Below are 8,077 nucleotides of genomic sequence, written 5' to 3'. Positions count from 1 at the left end.
ACTGGACACCGTTGGGATAGTGCAACTGAATGCAGCTCTTAAAAAACATCTACTGAGAAATCTGCCACCAAAAGCCTGGTGACACCAGGGTGATCCCCTTGGCTCAGATCCAAAAGCAAAGATGCTTTGTGATGATCAAGCTCTCCATGAAAGCATTAAACCTTTCTGCATGCACAGGGGTGAGGAGGGTAAGACTATGGACACGGGCAGCACCTGTGAAACAGCTGATGCGTTTACAGTTAAAACCCAAACTCACCTCCTGGCTAACTGCTTGTGGGCTCACGCCTTTGCGCCTCTACAAAAACAGTACCTAGGCCAAGCCTAGGAAGACAGTAAAGTAGTGCCTCTTACTACCTTCAAGTGACAGATTTATTATTACTTGTTAACTGAAAAGCAATAGGCATCACTCATTGTATGAGACTGAAGATACGCTTACTTCCTTAAATTTATTTTATGAAACTTTCTAGTGTGAAATCAATAACAACTTTCAATATTTACACCAGTACCTCAGCTGGTAGCAACAGGACTACAAAAACTTGTAAATGCTCTAAGCATTCCATAGTACAGTGTACTTTGGGCTGATTATGTTTTGTGGCTCACTTACTAAGTGTTGTAATGTTTAGATTGGCTCTGGTGTGAGCTCTGTACCAGGTTTGTTATCGGAGGTATTGCAAATAGAGTCTTTTCTCTAACATGAGTTCTTTCACTGTGTACGCTCTACAGGCTGGGAAATGAAGTATTGCAAACTGTCTGGGAGCTCATATTTATTAAACAAGACAACAGCAAGTCAAACATGCAGAATTTCTGACAATTCTGTGACACTGCAAACCACAGAGGAGCTTTGTAACAGCAAAAGACAGGTAAAGAACAACAGAAAATAATTAATATAATTAGGAGGTATGATGAAAACAATGACAATGGCTTTGTTAGTGAAACAAGGGCTGAGAACGTTACAGTAAGATGGATGAAAACAAGCTCTCACATAGTAAAAGGGCTTTGAGGAAGCCCTGGGTCAATATTTTCGAACATACCTGATAAATAATTTATTTGTCACTTACAAATGCATTTTTGGGAGATGTGTCGGTGTAAATTAAGTTTTCTGCATGCCTTTTGTAGCCATTGAGGACCTTATTCTAACATTAAAAATAAGTCTGAAAATGTGAGAAAGAAAGGATGCCGCTGTTTGAAACTGGCTGTGTCCCCTCCCATGATGGATGCAGGTGGTCTGTGACCCCCAAAGAACTAGTGAGATACGGGGAGTGCCACGGACACACAACCCTGCCACAGCCCCCCCCAAACCATTCCTCAGTGGGAAAAGAAAGAGGAAAAAAAGGAGAGAGCCCTGTACATTTTATTTTCCCCCTAATACACGTACCCAGGAATATCTTGAGCTGCCTCTCTACTGCAGTTTCCTGGCTGCTCTGTACGTCACTTGTTTTTCAAAATTGAGGAGTGGGTGCAGGACAAATGCACACCCACACCCCCCTACACCCCCACTCTCCCTTTTCTGTTAGCTCACTCTCAGGTTAGAGATCTTTAACATGGCTTTGGAAGATAAAATGCTGTCACACAGAAACAGAAGCAGCAAGAAGGGGCAGGCTGCAAATACACTAGTCAGGTTTAGGAATTTGAAGATCCTCTCACTAAATCTTCCATTTTGCCAGAATTTGCAGGCAATTCTAAACCTGAATTTTCAGCACATGGTAGCTTGGGGAAGCTATTACTTTAATAACTGTGCACTGGCATGCATGGGTTTTTACCAAGTCGAACTATAATGTCTTGCAGACATGTAGGCAAAACAGCAGATTTTTTAGGATCTGAGAAAGTACAAGTTGTAAACACAGTGCAGTAAAAATGCCTTCTTCTCTGTTTCCCATTGGCTGTTTGTCAATTTGTTTCCTTCCCACAGTCTCCCAGCACTTGGTGTATGCCTCCTTAAGCCAGCAATCCTAAGATGCACGAGGTCTGGACATTTCACTCAGCTGCTCTCGTGCTGCAGCACAAACGAGGAGAAATACGGAACGCTAACTAGGAAACAGATCTGCCATACACTGTTGTACGCTACAGCATCCAAGCATTTGTTTGAGATTCATCGCTCTAGAGAAAAAAATAAATCAACCTTACAACAAGTACTGGAGAGGTAACAATTACAGATGTACATTTTTCTAAAGAGAAATGCTGGTTTGGGACACACATTTGTTTCCCCTCAAATCATAATCTTTAATCACACTAACCTTGCAGACAGCCTGGATAAGCTACACAACTCACTGCAAATATTGAATATTGACTTTCCTGTTTGTCCTTTTCCCACAGGGAAAATCTGATGTGGAGTTTGCCCTGTCTACTCCCATGTTAACTTTTTCATTATAGAAATAAGAAAGACTATCTAGAAAACACTGAATTACCAGGCTCAATATTTCTCTATAATCTTCCTGAGCTGTGGTCTTGTGTGAGCAAATACTATCCCTCACGTGGAGGTCCCTGGGAAAAGGCGTAAGTGAGCATGACACAGTCTGAGTGATGGTAGAGATGTGCACGTACCCACTCTCCTTCGTTCTCAGAAGTCTCACGGCTTGCTTACACAAAGGAGTTTGGACAGAAAAGTGTGAAAATCCAGCATTTCAGCTGCACCATGGACTGCTTGCCCTCCAGCTGTGGAGGTCTGGACAGATAATGAGATTATCTCCAGCTAGCTATCTAGCAGTTATTGGCCTGGCCTGGAAAGGCTCAACTCAGCTATGGCATGAGTACCACAAGGTTTCATCCTTTGATGAGGTTTTTGGTAGATAGTCAAAAAACTCCAAAGCTGTCTCCCAGATTATCCATTTGAGGTGGTTTGCTTTTCAGCACATGATACTTACCAAAGCTGGCATGATTGGCCATGCCTGCCGGATGTGTAAGAACATTTCTGGTGGGACCCTGAAGTTTCCTAAGCTCTGCCAAGATACCAAGTCCAGCAAGGTTTACATTATGGACATCAATTACCTGAGCTGATGCCTTAATGCTTCACTGAGGCTGTCTGCACCCCTCAGGCATATTGTTTCTGGCTCTTCACGAAGGGCCCTCAAATATGGAAGTTCTAAAGAACATGATAGAACCATAATGAAGGTTACACCTTCTCCCCTGACATACTCCTGCCCACCCAGCCTCTAACGGGGACTATACAAGATTTGTATGTATTGGAGTATAGCAACAGTTCGCAAAGGCTGTAAAAAAAATCCTTTTTTTTTTTTCTTTCCTTTTTTTTTTTTTTTTTTTTTTTTTTTCTGTCTCTTGAGTCTGGGTGGTAAAGACTGTTTTGGGCAAAAATTCCGTCACCAGCCAGCGGTTGCCCAGGCTGGGTTTCCAGGTTCATGAGTGTAGCCCATGATGTAGCGTGAAGGTAATGTGACACGCCTGAAGCAGAGATGGAGACACGGCACAGACACCTTCCCCTCAGCTCTGTAAATTCATTTATCAGGTTAGACTTGCACTCAAAAGCAAGTACTGCATTTATGTCTGTGTGCACTTCTGCTTATCAGCATCGTAAAAATTCACAGTCCAGCAAGGCTGGTAATGATTAAAGCAGTCTGAAGCACCTCAGCCTGTTTAATAGGCTCTGACACCCAGGGCTAGTGCTGTACTCCTTACTCCTTACATGCAAGCCTCCCATTTTAAGTCGTATTTTCTCAAAGTTAGTGGGAAACAAGCAAGGAATGCAGGTCAATGTGGAACATCAAAAGGCCACTGCTCTCCCCGGGGATGAAGAGAAAATGAAAAAAACCCAAATCACATTTTTTTTTCCAGAAGCTTTCAAGAAAAACAAAAGCTGCAGCTCTATTTTACAAAACACACTTAAACAACCTAACACTGAATTATTCATGCCCGTTCTGAAACACAAGCTTTATAACCCTGAATTAATTGCCCTTGGTGGTGAGTATATCTAGCCTCATTGTAAATACTTTGCCGATTGAAATACAAACATGTTCTGCACAAAAGAAGATGTTAACACAAACAGTGTCATAAGCTTAATAATATCGTCACCTCCTTCCTCCTAATCACTTAGGACCAAGTTTTACTTTTGAAGTTGATAGACTGACTGGGTTTTCACTGGTGTAGCTCAGAGAAAAGTTCTTCCCACTGACCACATTTTTTTGGGGAGTTCATTGGTTCTCCCAGCTTGTAGACACAATCTAATCTTCCATTTGTCTTATCAAACTCCCTCTGCTGAGATTCTGCTGCAGGTAATAATAATTTTGTAGGATTTTAAGATGCGACATTTCCCTATTCGAGTCCTGTTGCTAGCCTGACAGCCACCTGATATCTATGACAAGGTACCTTTCCTTGGAACATGTTCCTAGCATCACCCCTGGAAATGAAGTGTCCACAGCAGCTTGCCTCTCTAGTGGTGTGATGTTAAAAACAAACAAACCAAAACAAAACAAAAACAAAACCAAAACGAAAAACGGATCGGGGCTTTTCTGAAACAAAAGCAAAACCCTGCCTTTTGCAGCAATGGAAAACAACTTCTTTGCAATGAAGTTTTTCTTTTGCCTGTGCTCTTGATCAGGTACAAAATGCTTTCTTCATTGATGCCTAAATCTCAAGTGCATTTGCTGTAAATAGAAGGAAACCTCTGCAGTTGGTTCCAGAGATTAGGTGATTGTATTTTAAACCAAACCCTGTTATCCAGTGTTGCCTGTTAATGAAGAAAAGTTATTTCTCATAAGAAATACAGAATAGTTTCTTTCAAATAACATTAAAAGACCCGTGCCCTGTTTCCTTTAACTGGGCTTTTGAGAGATGCACAGAAAATAAAATTTCATCTCACCACAGAAGTCAGTATAAGTGACATTTAGCTAATGGTCTGAATCCTCAGCTGCATTGAGCTCCTGCTCAGCACTTCTGATGTGGGTGGTGGGAGGAGAAGGGCGACTCATTCATTTGCAGGCTCTTCTGATTCCATGGCTGTCATTTAAGCTTTAGGGTCTTGCTAGCATCAACAATCACATTAGGCAATCATCCATGGCACTGTACTGTTTGCTCCGGTCTTACCCTGGGTGGAGGGGAGGGAAGGAAATAATGGAGAGCCAGCGCCAGCTGAAGGCCACCAAAGGCTTTCTTTGCTGTAGAGGGACCTTCAGCTGCTCCATCAACTCTGGTCAGAACTAGAGCCCTGTACTTAAAATATTTGAACACAGGCCTGTGTTAGAGGCTCTGCTCTGTTGCTTGACAGCAGGTTTTCAGCGGCAAAGGGGAAATGAGAGTCAGTGGGTGGTTGCTGTGCTCCTCCATCGGTCTGGGCCATGGTGACATGGTTTTGCTTGCTCTTGGCTCTTCCTTCCATACAATCCCCTGGAGCAGCCTTCGTGGCTGAACATTTGCCCTTCTGTGTCTAAAATAACTGTAGGTCGTCTCGACCGTTGCTCCAGATTTTTAGAGTTTCCCACGGCTGAAACCTGGAGATGGAAGGAATGGCGTGGCCCTGAGCCGATCCTGACATCTGCATGCCCCGACGCACCCTTTGCTTGCATCGCACCATGCCACCGCATTTGCCCTCTCCTTCTCAAACTCCTGTCTTCTGTCTGCAATAACTCAGATCCGAAGCGATGTGGAGGTTCATGTCAGGTCTGGGCAAGGTTAATGAAAGTAAATGATGTTAGTGCGTGATGAAGCTTCAGCTGACTTTAATGGGAGGCTCACACAGAGTTTTTGTGGTTTCACCCCAGATGCCTACCTGGAAAGACTTTGGAAGAGGTGGAAGCTGAGGGCAGATGAGCATCCTAATCCGTTTGTGTAATTTGGAAACAATAGCTTTAAGCCAGTTTATAGTGACTTACAGTTTTAGTTTGGTGATGTGCTGGCTGCTTTTCTTCCCTGTGTGGAGAGGGCAAACCACTTTCTACATGCAGTTAGCTCACCACGGCCAGCCCATGTCACCTGTGGAGCATCGTGATTATCCAAATACTCGGGGGCACAGAGGCATGTGCCACTCCTTGCAGGGATAGGAAAGGCATGCCATCATTTTCTTTTCTGGTCTTTTTTTTTTTTTTTTGAGCTGTGACATACCATATCCTACATGGCAGGTGGCATGACACAGATGAGAAGCCAGAATGAGAAATGGCTTTCCTTTCACTCCGAGGCGTGACATATGCTGGGAGATTCTGCAAACCTTATTAAGGCTCTTATTATTGTGCTACCTAATGAGTGGTGTATATATAAAATATTACTGTGTTTTACAGAGACACCCAAATGTTCAAGAGCAACTAATGGGTTTGGACATGCAACTGGCAGCTGATTCCCCTGTCTTCAAAAATCAGGTTGCTTCAAAATTTTTCAGAGACTGTAGCTAAATTCTAGTGACTTTGAAAATGCAAGTTATTTTTACTGGTAAGGTATTGTGGCCCCTGCAGTTTAAAACTCAGGCTTTTATTCCTCAAAAAAAGTACTAGCAATTATCTTGCAGTATATTTTTCCGGTAAAGGAAACCCACACTAGACGTGACAGCCAGGTGGACAGAAAAACACGTAAACTCAGGGCCAGGCAATGATACAGTTAGAGATCCAAGAGGAAGCAGAAATATAAGGTGGAGCTTGCAGTGTTCATTGAGGTTGGCAAGATATGGCAGCGTGTCGGAGTTGCACACACAGGGCAGAGTCGAGGCACTAAGAATAAACACCGTGGCCCTGTATTTCAGTAGTTGTACGTTATAATTGCAAGCTTGACCTAGACGTTATTGAAGAGTACTATGGCCAGGTCATTCTCCATATGAAAATGTATACCTTTCCCATCTCTGTTTTGTACAAATAAACAAAGCCACTGCTTAAGACAAGATACTCGCAATTAAGGCTTTCCATATCCTACCCGTGTAAGCTGCCCTACATGTAAGGCTACGGGTGTGCACAGGCAGTGACAGAGGGAACCGTCGCGCTTGCATATGATCATACTGCATTATCTTATCTCTGCTATCGCTGGCTCCCATAAACATCGCGCAACAAAACCGGTGGCTGAAGTGGCAGGGAAGACAGGCGTAACAAAGCACAAACCACGAAACAGCCGTCTTTCCCTTCCCTCTCGGTGGCAATGCAATTCACCCAGGAGGGGGAGATATCAGCCTGCGTGCTGCAGCAGCGAGCGCCCAGCCTGTGTGTCGGATCCTGCTCGAAATTTGTCTGACAGGGAGATTTCGACACAAACCATGCAATTTGGTGCTGGAGCACGCTGGACCTCATCTGCTTAAAAAGATGTACAGATATAGTCATCACACTTCATAATTTAATAAACTGCTAAAAAACTGCACACGTTTTCATTTTAGCAACTTAGGTCCCGCAACTAAACTCACGATGCTACAAAGACATTTGAATTTTTCACTAATATGTCATGAGCACTGCACCCATTGCAAATTAATGAGTCTCTGAATAGCACTGTGCATTTGTCATTTGAATTTATGCTAATGCGCTGAGGTCTCCTGATGATGTTGATAGTCCACAGCAGCTGCTCAAACTATAGAATATACACGCATGTTCCTCCACTTTTTATTCATCTTTCCTTGTATTTTTCTGGTCTATCATTTGGGATGCAGTCCTGCAGCTGGTTATTGATAGTGCTGCTAATTCTCTTTGACTTTACACTACAGGCTTGACCCCCAACCCTGAGCAGAAGTAATGGACCAGTGTTGAGAGAATTATGTACATCACACAGCAACAACCTCAGACCAGCGGGTCAAAAGGAGTTCATTGAGAACCAATGGTATTTACAAAGAGTGTTGGCATGGTAACCGATAACTTCCCCCCCCCCCCCAATGAATTATAACAAGTATAATTTATTTCAATAAGTCAGTCTGAGGCTCTGACTGCACCCACATAAATTACATATTGTGGTAGATATTTGTTTTTTTCTGCGTGTACAAAGAAGTAAGGTCCTGCCGTTTGCTCTTCCCACCCAGAAGAGGAGAGTATGCAACAACCAGCTTATGGTAGCGACTGCAAGATGCTGGCCAAAGGCTAGATGACAACCTTTCCGTCCAGAGTTCAGGCAGTGCCGTTGGGTAATGAAGAACAGTGTCAGACCAAATCCATCTGGGGTCCTGTCAAAGAAA

At 43.3% G+C, this 8,077-nt stretch overlaps 1 long non-coding RNA gene across 1 annotated transcript; it reads left to right on the top strand.

Moving 5' to 3' along the window:
- Positions 1–710: 710 nt before the first annotated feature.
- LOC121081425 lies at positions 711–2,132 on the top strand. The gene is made up of 2 exons (XR_005825690.1): positions 711–860; positions 1,910–2,132. It is a non-coding gene; the product is annotated as an uncharacterized LOC121081425 (long non-coding RNA).
- Positions 2,133–8,077: the final 5,945 nt, after the last annotated feature.

Source organism: Falco naumanni, chromosome Z (genome assembly GCF_017639655.2).
Source record: "Falco naumanni isolate bFalNau1 chromosome Z, bFalNau1.pat, whole genome shotgun sequence".
NCBI lineage: Eukaryota > Metazoa > Chordata > Aves > Falconiformes > Falconidae > Falco > Falco naumanni.
This window is presented reverse-complemented; position numbering and strand designations above follow the sequence as displayed.